This window comes from Aythya ferina, assembly GCF_964211825.1.
Source record: "Aythya ferina genome assembly, chromosome: 1".
Lineage (NCBI taxonomy): Eukaryota > Metazoa > Chordata > Aves > Anseriformes > Anatidae > Aythya > Aythya ferina.
The window spans coordinates 153,522,671-153,539,470 of NC_140296.1; the positions used below are offsets into that span (position 1 = coordinate 153,522,671).

At 38.8% G+C, this 16,800-nt stretch overlaps 1 protein-coding gene and 1 long non-coding RNA gene across 18 annotated transcripts in view; one reads left to right on the forward strand and one right to left on the reverse strand.

Annotated features, from left to right (window-relative positions):
- Positions 1-16,800, forward strand: part of TNRC6B (trinucleotide repeat containing adaptor 6B) — a 140,034-nt gene that overhangs the window by 57,589 nt on the left and 65,645 nt on the right. The window lies entirely within an intron of this gene.
- LOC311430510 lies at positions 14,324-15,015 on the reverse strand. The gene is made up of 2 exons (XR_014688854.1): positions 14,912-15,015; positions 14,324-14,740 (listed from the first exon to the last, which is right to left on the reverse strand). It is a non-coding gene; the product is annotated as an uncharacterized lncRNA (long non-coding RNA).

Consider the following 16,800-nt stretch of genomic DNA (forward strand, 5'->3'; position numbering starts at 1 on the left):
AGCGATGACAGCGGCTTTATAAGCATGTGGTGTTTTTTTTTTGTTTTTTTTTTTTCTGTTTGCATTTCTATGACGATTGTTATTGGTATCTGCAGGAATCAGAAAGTCCTTTTCCGAGGCAGACTATTCTAGTAGGTTGAAAACTACAGTGAAGTCTGTAGTCAGCAGAGCCCCTGGAGTTTTGTGCACTACATCTGAGAGTCTTGAGAAATAATTGACAAGAAAAGCCTTATTACCACTGAGCTTCAGTATACAGGAGCCTGGAGGGAAGGGAAAACAAGTGTCTGAAAAATCAGTACGCTTGGCTTTCAGCGGGGTTTTTAGCCTTTTTATCTCCTGGGTAAGGAGGGAAAAAAAAAAAGAAACTTCATAAGATCATACCCTCTGTGTTGGCTGGTTCCAGCTAAACTTAACGTTCTGAGACTTTTGTCTCTTACGTATTACTAAATGACTTACTATAGGAAAAAAAAGCATTCAAATGTAGAAACTTAGAGAATTTTTATCAGTACCTTTCCCAGTTCCTCTGCAAAAAAGTGTGTTGTGGCTTGTACCTCGAGGCAGACCTTGAATTCTGGTCATCGTGGAACTACTTTGCTTTTGGTGCTGAGGATGGAAGGTGTTGACTTGGTATTGTCTTTAGCTGGCAGTTTTATAAAGTTTGAGGGATGTTTTGTTCTTTTTTTTCTCTTTTTTCTTTAATTGATAGAGAAGAAACCTGCCTCCTTCTGAAGAGCTGGCTCAGTTTGCTGTTTCCCTATTTGAACAGCTCAGGGATCCGTGAGTCCAACTCCTGGGTCCATACGTGTCTGAGAGCATTGTCCGAACGCTTCTTGAACTTCAGGCTCCGTACCGTGACCATTTCCAAGGGAAGGCTCTTCCAGTGTAACCTTCCTGAAAGTCTTGTGAAGATGTGTGTAAGAGCAGGGCAAAAGTGAGGTGCCTTTCCACCAAGAAGAATGTTGCTGGAAGCTGGTTAGATCTTAAATGTCTAAACTTTAAACATTTGGCTATAATTATTGCAGCAGAATTAACTTGATAAACAGATGTAAACTTCAGTTTAGTTGAATATGAAGATTTATTGATTCTCAAAGCAAGGCAAGTTCAGTATTTATTTCAAGAAAGAGAAGATTTAGTTGCTAATGTAACACTGGAATTTTTCTGGTATGACTACATATGTCATATTTCAAATCTGTTTCAAACAAACTATCCGAAGTTAGGTGTCAAGAGAATGCTTTTTGGCCATTTCAACATCAAGGGCAAACGCGGTAATAGAGTGGAGATGAAAAATAATACATAACGAAAGTATTTCCATTTTGTTTCAGTGGTGGTGCCATAACTGTTTTGAAGGACACAAGAGAAATGGTGCCTTTCTCTCTGTGGTGAATTCCAACTCCAGAGCTGTACATCCAGCACTTTTGCACTGCTTAAATTCTTCCTCCGTTGTACATATGCTGCTAACCCAAGTTTATTTTTTGTAGAGACAGAGCATACATATTTTGGAGCAGCAGGCATATATGTAAACCCAGTTATTTTTTTATATGTAGTGCCACCCACACGCTTTTGATGTGAGTTCCTAAAGCTTTATGGATAATTGTCGATTTAAGGGATGGTTTTCTGTCTGTTTGTATAGCACATGCTGGGGTTATAGTTCAGGGCTGAAATGCTCTGGTGCTGCTATAATGATGTACTTAAAATTGTAATCATTTCTGAAATGTAATGTCTAAGAACAGGCTAAGTGATATTTTGATACAGTAATATGGGTAGGCTTAAAGACAAACCTTGATTTTCTTTCTAAAATGTTTTAGTTCCAGAACTACTTTTAATTAGCCAGTTTAGCCATGTGGGAAAACATAGAAACATAAACTGATAAACGAACCCTGGAGTTATTTCAGGTACCCAGGAGAAGAAGCATTAATAAAACAGGTGATACGTAAAGGCAAAACAGATCAAAATCCAAGGGTTAAGCGTAGCATGGGAAAATGTACGCTGATACCCCTGGAGAGAAAATGTGGAGGGGGGTCTTGTTGAAGACAGCAGGTAACAAGCATGATAGCTGAGTACTGTTTCTCTCTGTGCTACCACTTGTGTCTGAATTTAATTAAATGATTTAATTAAATGGACATTTGTATGTCAGGCAAAGAAAATGATATAAAAGTACTTAGATACCAATAGGTGTAAAAAAAGAAAAGAAAAAGGCAAAGTACAAAACGTGTATCGATTCAAATTTATGTCAAATGGGATTTAGTGGTGAAATCTAGGTTTGGAACTTGCTACAACAACAAAACCAAAAGAAACTATCAAGATACAGCCCTATTTTATTACATGCCATCAGGAGACTGTCACTCCTTTTAGGATGGGACATTCACAAGACCTTAACTTCAGAGCATTTTGAACAGTAGGGGAGGTCAATAAATTTTGAGGTATTTCAAGTAAGACAAGTAAAACATAATAGAAGAAGGTGGTCTAGCAAATGCAAAAAAAAGCGGAAGTTTTATTATTTTCGTAGGTACATAAATATCCTGAGAATGAATAAGCAACTGTAAATTGTGCCAGAAAACAATTATTTTGACACTGAGCTCCATCATAGTTGGATGGGCTTTGAACAGGAGAGTTACTTCAGGAACTAAAAAGCAGAAAGGCATGAATATTTTTAATTGAAAGTGTCCATTCTTTAAATTCCTTAAGAGTACACAAAACTTAATCGCGCATGCTTTAATTATGAAATAAGTGAAGGGTATGTTCTTAGTAAACACAGAGTTGGGGCTTTATAAAGTAACGATACGTGTGTAACAGCTGAATCGGAAAACCAAATTGAACTTGAGCAGAACACTGTCTCCATTTATGAATTGGAGAAGTATTTTTTTTAAACAGAACAATGGAAGAACCACTTCTAGCATTCTCACTATTTTTTCTTTAAGCACAGCTTTTGTCAGCACAGCACAGTCATAAGCTACTGTCCGTCTGCAACTTCAGAGTGGCTGTTTGCCACAATCTCCACGTATATGAACATATGCATGACTTCAGCTGCAGTGAGACTGCTGGAATGTAGTTGGTTAGGTATGTACGCACAGTAGCCTTCACAGATACCAAGTTTTTGGGGGGCTAGTTGACTTATATAAAGCCAGGAAAGGTTGCGTGTGTATTCTGCTAATGCTACTTAAGCATTAATTAAAGTTCAGCTCAGTTGTCCCATTTCACGTGTGCTCTGTGGCAAATACACACAGATGTGTTGTCATCATAATTCCGGCTGTATTTGAGAACATGATTATGCCTGAGCCATCCTGTTCTCCAGGCTGCAGGGTCCTCTGTCACTTAAAACTTCCTTAAAATGCATCTTCCGTGATTCCTCTGCTTTATTTCTGGTTTAAATTTTACTGTATCTAGTAAATGACATTGCAGCTTAACATTAGAATTCAAGTGTAGCCACAGTAGTGTTTTTGTTGAAACTCTTTAGTTAGCATTTTTATTTTTTATTTGTATATAATTCCACTTGCAAAATTGTCGATTGGGGGTCCGATTTAAAACACGACTAATTCTGAGTTGATACTCTAGACATACTTGTCTGCAAAAGAGCTTTCTTTGGCAAGAGGAAGAACTACTACTGAGAACTTCATCAACGAAAGTGAGACCGATGTCACTGTGCCAACTAAATACACACTCTGGCTGTGATCAATCTTCTGCTGGTCAGTTCAGAGGAATAATAATTGATTTAATCACACCATACAGGTGAATTTCGCTATTTTAATGTGTGGAAATTCTAACCCGGTTACCTGTGCTGGATTCTTTCCAGCCTATTCTGCCTCTTAGTGGAGAGAGTTTGAGGTCAGTAAAAATGGGAAAGGATACAAAGCGGATACTTCTGTAGGCAGAAGGAACCAAAACTTGGCTAACCTCCTTTCCTAACTTGCATATATGTTTTTTTGCTTCAAGAACTGATCATCCTGTGAAGCAGAGAATAGTCATTATATGGTTTGATCTCCATATAAATTCTTGAAAAAAAATTAATTGGTATTTTAGTCCATGCTATTTAAATAAATGCTTCCTTGCCTTTACTTGGGTACCGTTAGTGTTATTACCCAACTGCCTCATTCAAAAGAGCTTTTATGGTGAATACTAACAATTTTAAACTGGTTAAAAAACAACACTGTAAGAAAATAGGGGATGTCCTGTTTAGGTTACACGTGTCATATCTAGTTCTTTTTTTCCTTTGTGGGTATGATCACAAGTTCACGTGCAGTGGTTGCAATCTAAACGTTGACCAAGTTCAAGCTGCTTGTAAGGATAGTTGGTTAACCTGAAGTAAAACCCCAAAAGCTTTTTTAAAGCTACTGTAATAGAAGGCTCCAGCTGGTGCTTCAGAAGTCAGCTATAGTAATACTAATGGTAATTGTAAATCAAATATATTTGTGTTACAAAGTCAAGTACATTTTTCATTCCTATTCAGGTACTGTTCACATTATCTCAGTTTGATACGTCTCAACCAGACTAAGTGATGCAGAGAGAGAACGTGAATAAAGCATTAGGGTTATTTTTGTTTTTTGTTTTTACCTGTGTCATGTAATCCTATTCAGAGCAGATCTCGATTACCCTGGCAACAATGCTTGCTAACCAGTATAGTCGCCTTGCTGCTGTATTCACGATTGCTTCATCTGATGGAAATACACCGATGGTAGTGTGATGTAGGGAGCTGAAAACAAAATCTCACCTGGGTAAGGATCTAGTCTTCGTAATAGTTGCTATACGTTTTCATGTTGGTATTTCTCTAACTTTCCAGGGTTTAATCAGCAAATATCTTTTGAAAACCTTTACGTTGTAGCAGGAAAATAGTAGTAAATGACCTGGAATGGGAGAATTGTAAGTCCTGGATGCAGGTAATACTCTGCAGCTTAAACCAGTTTAGTCCTTGTGCACACACTATCTGAATTTGCATTCATCCTCCTCCTCTTTGCATGGGAGCAATTGTGGAACAGTTGTATCTGATGCGGTCCTTGTTGACTGTTTTTATCCCAAAATAACACAGTATTCTGAATTAATTTATGCTACTGTGGAATTAATTGGGAGACAGTTATGCTTTAAATTTACCATTCTCCACAAATAAGTTCTGTGTCCTGATACAGAAAAATTGTAGGAAGTGTGTTTTTACCAGATTTTAGGTAAAACAAGATGCAGAAGGAGATAGTAGGTGGAGGATAAACTAAATCCTAGGATTTAAACTGAAGGCTAAGACTTGCGTTGGCGGCTTAATGTACCGTAAGACTGAGATGCGTCGTTCTTAGTCTAAGCATGCTCTCTCCATGGTGAGGCCATGAATAGCTGAGCTGGCCAGCTTTTGGGAAGCCAGCCTGTCTTGACAGGGTTTTGGGGACAAGTTTTCTTCTAGGGCATGGATTTAAAAGCAGTGTATACTGTTTTAAAGGTGATCAGTTATATTTGCGTGACTGGTTTGTTGCAGTTCAGGAAAAGCTGAGGCTAGCGGGTGTCGGTCTCCATGGCATTCTGCTTCATCAGATAATGTGAACTGAAACTTGTGCGGCAGACATGCAGGTATTGTAAGCTTAAGTTTCTGCAACTTCCCGTGATCTTTTTTGAAGAAAGATCATCTTTTAAATGATAGTTCAGTTGGTACTAGGTAATTTGGTTAAGCTTAAATGCTTAAATCCTTTTTTTTGTACTGCACGTTCCCAGGCTGCTTTATATGTTGGTAAAGTAATATTCTAAAATATTAGTCGTTGTAATTGCTTGAGCTGAAGCATTGCATGCTGTGTACGTTTAATATAAGCTCTTAAAAAACAGATTTCATCACCAACTCAGTAGGTTAATAAGAACAAGGTCATAGGTTGTTCTGCATTGTAAGTTCGATCTGCTTTTATGGCAGGTAACTTGATTTTATTTTCTCCTGCTTTTTTGTTCCTAACATTTTGAATTGATTATGTTATAATGACTTTATCGTTTTACTATTTGTTTCTTTTGATATTTATGTAGGTGTATCTTAAGTCTATCTGTACATACATGTGGTACATGTAGTGTTTGTGTATGTTGGCAGTTAATGCATTTAAAGTCTGCTGGCATGCAGAGACTTCTTAATGGGCCTTACCAACTAAAGCCATAGTGAGAAATTCTCTCAAAGCTGATTGATTCATGTTTGGATGTTCACAAACAAAGCAAATGCCATTGTGTAAGGTAAGCATACCGATGGCAGAGGAGCAGCAGAGAAATCTAGAGGCTCTCTGAAGGCCACACAGCAAGTCAGTGGCAGAGCCAGACTTGAACTCGGAAGTTCCTGGCTTGTGGCCTGGGGCTCAAGCCAGTTGTGCACAGCTGTATTGAATTGTGAATAGAAAAAATGCTCTTTTTCCTAATGCTTTAGGGGAACACAGCTGATTTAACTAAAATCATAATGTGGGTAAAAAGATAGAATAGTGTACTTCGCCCTTCTCAAAATTTAAAATGCTAGAAGTCCTGTTGCGTGTTGTAGGTTACCACTTGTACCAAGGAGCATGGTTAATGTAACTGGGTCATAAATGATAACAAATCGCAGCACAGGGTCTTGAGGCCAGACAGGACTTCTGCTGAGGGTACAGGAATTCAGGGCTTAAAAGCTGCTCTGCATACTACCTTGAGAAATCTTAATATTAAAAACAAAAGAAAACCTGAAAAGTAGATGATTTGCTTTGATGTTTTAAAGTAGAAGTGAAAATGTAGTTCAGAGACAGTCTTTCTGAGTTACTCATTAAATTCATGTTCTATATTTAACACTCAAAGTTTTTAATGAGGTTTTAAATATTGTTATCCTTCAATGAATTATGAAAGGCTTTCATGTGAAACTTAAAGAAAAAGAGAGAACTTCTGTAGGTTCACTGACTGATCCTTCCTTCCTGGAGTAAAAACTTAGCTTTGAATAGCTTTTATTGAACGTACACAGTTTGAGGTGTTTCCTTTAGGTAGGGGATTTTGATCTAAAACATTCTTATAAAATGAACACCACCACTACAGTTTGTTTTTCTGTACCGTTAAAAATCCTGGCAAGGATCAGCAAATCCATTTTGACAGTTAAAGGGACTTTTACTTTCCATGCAGTGTTTTGTTAGTCCTGAGCTGCAGAGGCAAAATAGAACTTTTTTTTTTTTTTTTCCTCAGGTGCATTCTGTGTGTACAGACCTTTTCTTGCAAACTGGCCCTACGCAAATGCGTAATAAGAATGTTTTCCTAAATTACTCATGTGGTGCTTAGCTGAGGAAACAAAACCAAAGCAACCAAGAAGAACCAAAAAACACCCTGTTGGCACCCCCTCCCCAGCATTTACCTGGGTGTAAGGTGTTTTTTGTGTGTGCAAAATAACAAAAATGTTAAATGGTTCTAAAAAGAAACCCAGGTACTGCAAGCTTAAAAGAATTTGATGCTTGTGAGGGCTGAAGCTGGAGCCCTCTGTGTTCCTTCCCCCTTCCCCCAGCAGCACGGTGTGGCTGTATCTGACCGTTCAGACAGAACTGTCACTGCTACATCTAAAACTCTTCGTTGGTAGTTACAAAAATTGCTGTAAGTAATCAGTATTAGTGATCTACCTCGTCTTTCTAACTTACTCTTCTTTTATGCACCTCACTGACTGAGCCAGATAGAAATGCTTGCTGCACTGGTTTCCCTTTCGGTTTCATCTGTTTGAGCCTTTACAAGTCCCTGTTCCCTTCGGCTGCGGCTTCAGAAGATATTTAAACTGGATGTCTGTCAGGTTCCTTGCCCAAGCCTGGGCAGTGTTTGAAATCAACGCTGTTGTGGCAGTTCTTGCTTTATTCACCCTGTTACAACTGGCAATGTGGTGTAATTAAACTGTATAGTTCTTCCCAGTAGGTCTCCCAGCAGTACCGTAACTCTGTACTGCTGAGTGGCTGAGTGCTGCCCAAAAATGTGTTACGGACTGGAGCCTTGTGACGGCGACAGACCCAGCTGAGCCTGCTTCGTTCTGAGCTGTCTGGACCCTGATTCAAACTGGTAGACATAACTTCAGTGGCAGGTTCAAATTCTCCTTCATTTTTTTTTTTTTTTTTTTTTTTAAAGAACACATTAGCAAGCTTATCAGAGGCCTTTTTAACTAAGGATGTTATTTCCAGTGGTGCCCAGTATATTTTTTTATACTCTTTATTAAGAGCATTTGAACAAGTTAGCGCTTACTCATACACTTTCCCACTTCACTCAGCCACATACAAATTGCACGCTGACAGCAGTAAGTCCAGCTGGCACTTCCAGAATAGCAGATGGTCTTGATGAAAGCAGAAGATCCTTCACCTGGAATTGGAAATTTCAGATGTTTATGCAAGGGAATTGCCTGTCACTTTTCCTATAAGGCCAGGCTATCCTTTTTGCTAAGTAGCATAGTCTGTTTTCTCAATGCAGTGGCTTTGTAGAAAGTTAGGAGCTTTGCACTGGCAGTGTGCGTGGAAGCAGCCATAAGCTGACAAATTAGATTTGAGGTTCTAGTGTTTAAAGGGCTTTTCCTTCAGCAGGAAATAGTCTCCCACACCAGCTTATGCATTTTAACCTTCAACTTTATATAGCAGCGCAGAGTTGACCTGTCTTTATGCAGAGCCACCTTTCTTAAAGAGGATAGAGAGATGGTTTAACTAAATAGGTTAGAAGTGCAGTTTTTGCGGAACTGTGAATATCTTACCTTCTTGTCACATATTTTACAATGTTTTGCCCTAGTATTTAAAAACAAAACAAAACTCAACCTTCTCTGTTCTTCATTTTCACAAAATTAATCAGTGGTAGATAGAAAGATGTAGCTATTAATTAAAGATGGGAGGAGCCTTCAGATTTACTGACTGCAGAGGTAGAAATTGTTTTGTAGCTGCAAACATGCAGAAGTGTTCTGTGAACATGTACGCTGGATGCCTTAAATGGTTTTGATCTAGCTGTCTTCTCTTGTTAGCACAGATGTTCAAAAGAGTGCATGGTTTTTCGCTGCTCCGAAGTAAAAACATCAGTGGCTTCCCCACCTTAGATTATTTTTTTGGATTACCTCCTCTTTTACAGTTTGCTTCCCTTTTCTGTAGCAGCAAAAGCAGTGGTGCATGCCTGGGAGACAAACCGTAGCCAGGTTGTATGGGGATTGCAAGTTCCTGTCATGGAATTCTTGTGTGTTGAAACAACTTTCTGATCTGAGCTGTCAATGATCATAAGCTCTCTGGAATGCAAGTATTACAGATCTGACTTAGTTTACAAGAGACGATTCTTCTTTGATAGCAATGTATAGTTAATTTTAAAATATTTCCTTTTAAAGAGAGAAACTTGAAGAGCCATTGGATTTTCAAGTGAAAGGCGCATCTAGTCTTCAGATTAGATTTTTACTAATACTGAAAATTTCTAAGTTACTTTAAACCACTGGGTTGGAAAGCAACAGATAGAAATGGGGTTGAATTTAGAAATGGATCTGGTAATGTATCTGTGAACGACTTAAGCAGCAACATCGTTTAAGCTGCAAATTATCATTGTTGGAAAGAGATCCAGGGAATGATAATCCGCAGTCAAGATTTCAGAAAGCTTGTCCTCCGCACTCAGTACAAATAGTAGCAATTCTCAGGTGAGTGACTGCTGAGATTGGACAGACATCGACTTCACTGGAAAAACAGCTTGGCTAAAAGAAATTCTTTCCCTGGTGGGAGACTGCCCTTAGTTTAAAGAAATGCCTGAGGATATGGCGAATGCTTTTCGCTTAAACTTTGTACAGTCTTTGCTTAAGAAATAAGGAAATGATTGTTTACTCAGCAATTAATAAGAGTTTCATGTCTAGACTAGGTGGTTTAATCTGTGCTTTATTTCCAGAAGGCATGAAATCTGGGTAACTTTTTTAAACTGCAGCTCAGGAATGGCCTACAGTATTGAGACTATAAAAACAGACGATCAAAAACTGATTGTCAGATTATTGAACATAAGAGAACATACGTATGTTCTCTGCCTAATCATGTATTATTTTATGGAGTTTCTTTTGTTTCTACCTCATAGCTGTTGTGGCTAGTTAATTTTCCATACCTGTGTTGAACAGGTGTGATTGTATGGCCTGCAGAATGCTGTTTTCCACATTTTGCTGTTCCTTTTGTATGAGGAAGAAACACATTTTTGCAAGTTGTCACTAAACAGGTCTCAGTTTTCTGGTCATTTGTACAGGTTACAGGTAAGAAGTACTACTGTGTTTAGGAAAGGCTTATATTTTCCTGTTTAAATTGGGCAGGTGTATGATTTAGGGTGACTGTGCTTTATTGTAGTGCAGTGGCTGCTATTTCTGATGGTCTTGTTGCATGGATTCCAGGAACTTGATTTTATTTTTTCTTTTTTAAGCAAAAACCAATTGAGTAGACAGCAGTATTTCTAGTGTTAGCCATGGTGCTGTCCCTTAAAAAAAAAAAAAAAAAAAAAAAAAGACCAAGGATAAGTTGAAATGTATTTATACAGTTGCAGTTTTCTGTGACCTTAAAAAGCTCTTGACTTCCAATATCCTTTCTGATAATGCTTCCTATGGGGAATGCCCAGCTGTCTGTAGCCTTCCAAACGTAGCTTGCAAAAAAAAAAGTTCAAAATCTTTAAATGGTACTTTTTTAAAAACTAAGGATTGTTTTTCAGTACTAAGGCAGTAATGCAATCATGCCCTAAAGTCATAAGGAGAAATCAGGAATTAAAAGGTTGAGATATTGCAAACTTGGGAATAGGGAGGTGCTTGTGCACTTCTGTTCAGGCATTGCGTGCTAATACATCATGCTTGTAGACAAGTGAGGTTTTTCCATTGCTATATGTAGAGGTTGTTTTTTTTAATAAGCTATATGAAGTGTTTTTTTTTTTTTAACTTAGATTTATGAGGAGTAAAATAAATGTTTTCCTAGAAGATTCCTAAAACAGACAGAATCTTTGTTGGTAGATATTCAGTGGCATCATAATACAGAGACCTGTGACCTTGTGCTTAGAAGCTTGCTGTTGGCCTTTAGAATTAGTTGTTCATGAAGAATTTGGTCTTTGTGAGGAAGGAAGGGTACGTGGCTAATGTCAGTTGGACTCCTGATCTTCATCAAGCATTCTACAATTATTTGTTCTTCAAAAACAGCAACTTTAAATCTTCAAAATTTAGGAAAGCATATGGCAGTGCAGCTTCTACTTGCTATTTTGTGACGCTTGTCCTTGTTTTCCCAGCGTTTGTAGACACAGCACGCCTTGGTGAGGGTATTTGGTTCTCTTGCTGTTTTGAAATATTAGACGATCATTTTCTTGCAATGCCAGATTAAAACGATCGCATCTTTAAGTCCTCAAAAGTCATATGATTATATGAGAAGACAAGTTTGAAGAAGCTTTGAATTTTTTGGCTGCTTAAGTAACTTCACGTGGAAGGATTATTAGTTTCCTGTACTTCAAAACAAGTCATGTCTTGCATTTGTACTGCGCTGGTGTTTGTGTGCTCTTCCTGTTTCCTACACACAGTTTCTTTAGAATTGTCTAGTTTTCGTTCTGCGAGCCAATGAATAATTTCAGCTTACATCTTAATGAGTCGTATGAGTCATGATGTGAAATAATGAGTTGTGATATTTTGAATAATAATTTATCAGTGCCATTTTTGAATGGAAAGTGACTAATGAAAAGAGTGGCCAGCTGGTTGCAGTAAGAAGGGTGAGAAGCACGCATCTGGCAAACAAACACTTCCGTACCAGGCTTTGTAAAAATCCACGTGCTTCACGCATTCCAGGGTTCCCTACAAGTCGAACAGTGTTTTTCGGTGCCCCATTTAAATCTTGCTGCTTTACAAGTAGGTATCAAGTCTAGCATATCTACTGATTACAAGCAAGATGCAGAGCCCACTTTTTCTTACTGATTGAAAGCATGTCAATTTTCATAGTTAATAAATGAAAAGCATGTTTGTTTTTTTTAACTTACATTTTGTGACCATAAGTGTGGTTTTAGTCAATGCCTCTCACGTTTTGGCCTTCAGAATGTCTGTAGCAATGCATCAAGGAGAGCACTTACTGCACTTGTGATTTACCTCGTTTCTTGAGCAGCCTCTCATCCTTACTGAGGCGTTAATGAGATCCGATTCTTGCCTGCCTTAACTGCAGGTGCAAGCTGCAGAAAAGAGAGCACGGTGCATTAACAAAATGGTTCACTTCCGTGCCACCTATACCTCTTGCAGATTTGATGCCACGGTACAAACGGTTGGGTGCATTTGCTTCTAAAAAGCTGGTTGAAGGAGACAGCTGATGAATTTCATTTATCAAGGTGGCTTTCATCAGCTTTTAAATCTTCAGGTACAAACAAAAGAAGGGAGGGAGGAAGTTTGTTAGTTTGTATATTCTGAAGCGTGTATCTTAAAATGCATACCAAAATTGTGTCTAACAGGACAGTCTGCTTTAATTATACACTTAAAGCGGCAAATGAATTTAAGCTTTTTTGTTGCGAAACACCTAGCTTAAAATTTAGCAAAGCTGTTACACTGGATTTTAGTTTTTCATCATCTGTAATTAACCTATAAACAACAAATACTGAATGCTAGCCTTATAAAATAGTTTTCTTAATGGTACAATAGTTACTCTACTCCCTTGTACTAGCATGCTAAGACCTGACTTCATTGCTATGTTCTAAAGTCGAATCTTGATGACATTAGGTACAACCATTATTTGTAAGAATACAGTTCTCTTTCTTTCATGTACATATGGTCCTCCCTGACCTTTGGAGTGTCTTCTAAAAGTATGAGAATATGCTGCAACACGACACGTTTTGCATGGGAAATCCTTTATAAATAGTACGAGATAAAAGGTAGGGATCAGCAGCTTTGTGTACGTAACAAAAGTCTAATGCAAACCAGTTAAACACACTAAAAAAAAATGGTTTTGACTGATCATAAGAACCAAAATGTTAATTTGCAGATGCTGCATTGTGATGAAAGGATCATGTATCTGTGCCGTTCCAGAATTGGAGAGTTGATGACTTCGTCTGTAGTAGATGTGTTTGTCCAGAGAGCAGATACTGCCCATTTTCACGTACAGCTTCTGTGGCTACAGACTAAAAAGTTGCTCCCTCTCGGGTTCCAGGAGCATTTGGACGTGTCTCTGCAGTGTTTGCCCTTGAGTTTAGCCGTACTTCTAAGTACTTCTTTTTTTTTTTTTCTTTTTTTTTTTTTTTGAAAGTGGTAGTGAGCTGAAACATGAATTACATAGTTTTTCATGTAATTTCTTTAAAAACACTAACTACCAATATACTTTCCAAAATTCCCCTTTTCTACCAAGGCCTGTACTGTTCACATCACAGTTGGAGTATTAATTGTGTCCCTGTTTCTAATGGAGTGTTTCTTAATGGCAAGAGCTGTTTATTATCCATACTGCTGACTTGTCCTATGACTTTGAATGTAGGTTATTTATTCTTTGCTTGGGTTTACTCATGTGCAGAATTAAGTTTTACATACTTCTTAGTGTTGCTGCAATGCTTAATTAATATTTATAAAGACCTTTGACATCCTGCGATGAAAGGAACTGTGTAAGTGTTCAGTAGTGGTGTTATTTTATTAGTGAAAATACAGGAGGAGTCAGGAGGATACCAGTTTTTAATTCGGAGTGAGCAATGGAGTCATGCTGTAACCTTGAGCAGGTCATGCAGCCTCTTGTTTTGTAATGTAGCCTGGGAAAGCTCTGTGTTGTTGCAGCATGTGGTATTAAATGTCATCCTTCCCCCACATCAGTTCTAAATGGGGGGGAAAAAAAAAGTGGTGTACAACTTCCCTGAGCTCTAAACATAATTGATATTTTGTAAGGAAATGCATCATTAAAAGTGGCAGGGGGTGAGAAGGTAGTGTGTTCAACAGCTGATTTGAGAGCCAGCATGAGAACTTGAATTGGAGCATGTTACATCTAGTTACAGACCGGGCTGAATTTTTCCTGTAACTGAACGAGAATGAGGTCTGTATACACTGAGCTCAACTGAAAGTTCACTCTGGAGTAAGCATATATAATCTTTATTGCATTCTAAGAACTCACTAATCCATGGCATTGAGCTGGTAAATGACTTCTTACTTCAGACTGAATATAGCCTGTATTTGAGTTCTGTGATTGCCAAGATTGATAATTAGCTCTTATGGCATCTAGTATTTGGCTATTACGAAACAATAAACACATCAATCTCTTGGGTGTTTTTTTCCTCCATCTGACAGAGGAAGGTTATGATTACAGATTGTCGTAAAACTGCAAGATACCTCTGAACTTTTTGAAAAAGTATACAGCTGTTTAAGATATCGCCAGCTAACCAACCATTTGTCCAATTATAAGGCACAGTATCATCAGATGAAATTACTTGCCAAGCTTCATGCATGCAAATACAGGGTTTCAGTTTAATTTTTCTTTCATACGAGATGCTACATCTGTATTTGACTCATTGCACAAAACACATAAATACAGTTTTAAACACAGGGCCTCAAAACTTCTGTTGGAGTGCTTTCCAAGTGAACTTTAAGGCATAGCTGAATGCCCGTGCACAAAGCAGCACTTGCATCCTTGTGGATTCAGAATGAATGCACCTGGGTCTTTGTCCTGCTGCATCGCAGCCTGGCTGTTCAGCCAGTTCTGGGGGCTTTTTGCTTACCTGTAGTCCCAGTTCAGCTCTCTGCTCTGGTGGTGTAAGGATGGAGAGGAGTAGGAAATACCATGGCTCTCCAAGATGAACAACGGCTTGTGGTTGTCAGGCAGTTGGGGAAGGGGGCTGTTTTGGGTGTCTTCATGTAACCCTAATTATAAGTCTTAATTTATGGTCGTGCTTACTAATTAGGGAATATCAATAACTTATTTCCAAACTCCAGCTGAATACATTGAGCAGACACAGATTGATTGGTTTGAAGAGATGGTAATTTGACAAGACTTACACAGCGTTACCCAGGCATGCCAAATATGTTACTTACTTTCCCTTCTGCCTTTGATTTAGATTTCCTGATACAGATCATGGCAGCCCTGAAACTTCGTAAACTTGAGTATTTGCAGGAAGAGGATGAATGAGTTTTCTTACCTGTTAAAAATAAATATTGCCTTGGGCAACAATTGGAATAGAAAATATAAACCTTAAATACCTTCGCCAAAAAAATCTGAGCAAGTTGTGTGTGTTTTTTTATTAAATATCAGAAGTTCAAACAACTTCAACTTGCTGGTTCTTCCAGCTTGACCTACAACAGAAGAATAATAACCTTGTGCAGAAAACCTTGTTCTTAACTTCCCACTGATAAAATTAAATACATTCTTGCTTTAGTATTTTGATGTAGTATAATTAAAATAATGACTTACAGTTTGATAAATGCTATTTTCATTACTGTAGTGCCCTGGAGCACTGCATATGCAAAATAGTATCGTATTACACAGAACTGGAGGTATGTGATGTGCTTGTCAAGCTGTTACTTAACTTGATTAAATTATTTTCATTTTTTTGGAGCAAGTAAATTTGGAGCGTTTCTTTGGAAACTGAGTAAAAGCAAACAATCAGATCTCTTAAACAATGACCTTTATAATTCTGACACCATGAGAGTACCCTTAAAAACATCCTCAGGCAGGTGGACTACTCAAAATAAGCTGCTTGTATAGGGCTTGCTTCTGTTTTTCAGTAAACTAACTATCACTAAATAGGAACTTCTTCACATGTAGCTATGCTTGAACTTTCTTAATCCCTCCTGAAGTGTCATATAACAAAAGTCAAGAAAATCTCCAGTATTTTAAACTGCAGCAAAAGCTTTTTTTTTTTTTTTTTTTTTTTTTTTTTAAGCAATAAGCTGGGAGTATCTAATGTTTTCTTTATTTCCCCCTTTCCAAAAAATTCTGTCCTTTATCTCAGTTTAGATCTGCACCAGGCTGGCCTTACATTTTCTGAGAAACTATAAAAATGTCTGTTACGGTCCAAGAAATATGAGTTTTACATCCTATGTGGTGGGATGGCTCCCGTGACTGTGTATTGCAGCGGTAGGATGCGGGCTCTTAGGAACAACAGGCTGGAACGCGAGGAGGGGCTGTTGCCCTCTATGTCCATGAGCAGCTGGAGTGCACGGAGCTCTGCCTGGGGGTGGGTGAGCCAACGGAGAGTGTATGGGTTAGGATTAAAGAGAAGGCAAGGGCAGGTGGCATTATAGCGGGGGTCTGTTACAGGCCTCCTGATCAGGAAGACCAAGCAGGTGAGGTCCGTCACAGACAGGTAGGAGCAGCCACGTGTTCACAAGCCCTGGTCCTGCCAGGGAAGTTCAGCCATCCTGGTGTCTGTTGGAGGGATGACACAGGAAGGTGTAAGCATGTCAGGAGGTTCGTGGAATGCATTGATGATTAAACTGCCTTCTCCCAGCGACAGGGGAGGTTAAAGGCAGCCTTGGCTGCAGTGACCATGGAATGGTGGAGTTCAAGATCATGAGGGCAGCAAGGAGGGCACGCAGCAAGCTCACAACCCTGGACTTCTGGAGAGCAAGGATCTGCTGAGCAAGCTATTCTGGCCATGGTGGGATGTACCCGTGAGTTTTGGCAGATGTTATTGTGAGGCCACTCAATAATCTCTGCTTGACCATAATAAGAGGGAGAAGTACCCGGGGACAGGAGGAAAGCAAACATCACTCCTGACTGCAAGAGGAAGACCTGGGGAACTATAGACAGGTCAACCTCATCTCAGTCCCCAGGAAGCTGATGGAACAGTTCATCCTGGAAACCATTTCCAGGCACATGGAGGAGAAGAAAATCATCAGGAGGTCATGCATGTTGGCATGGATTCACCAAAGGAAGTAATGCTTCATCAACCTTGCAAGCTTCTGTAGTGAAATCAGCAGCC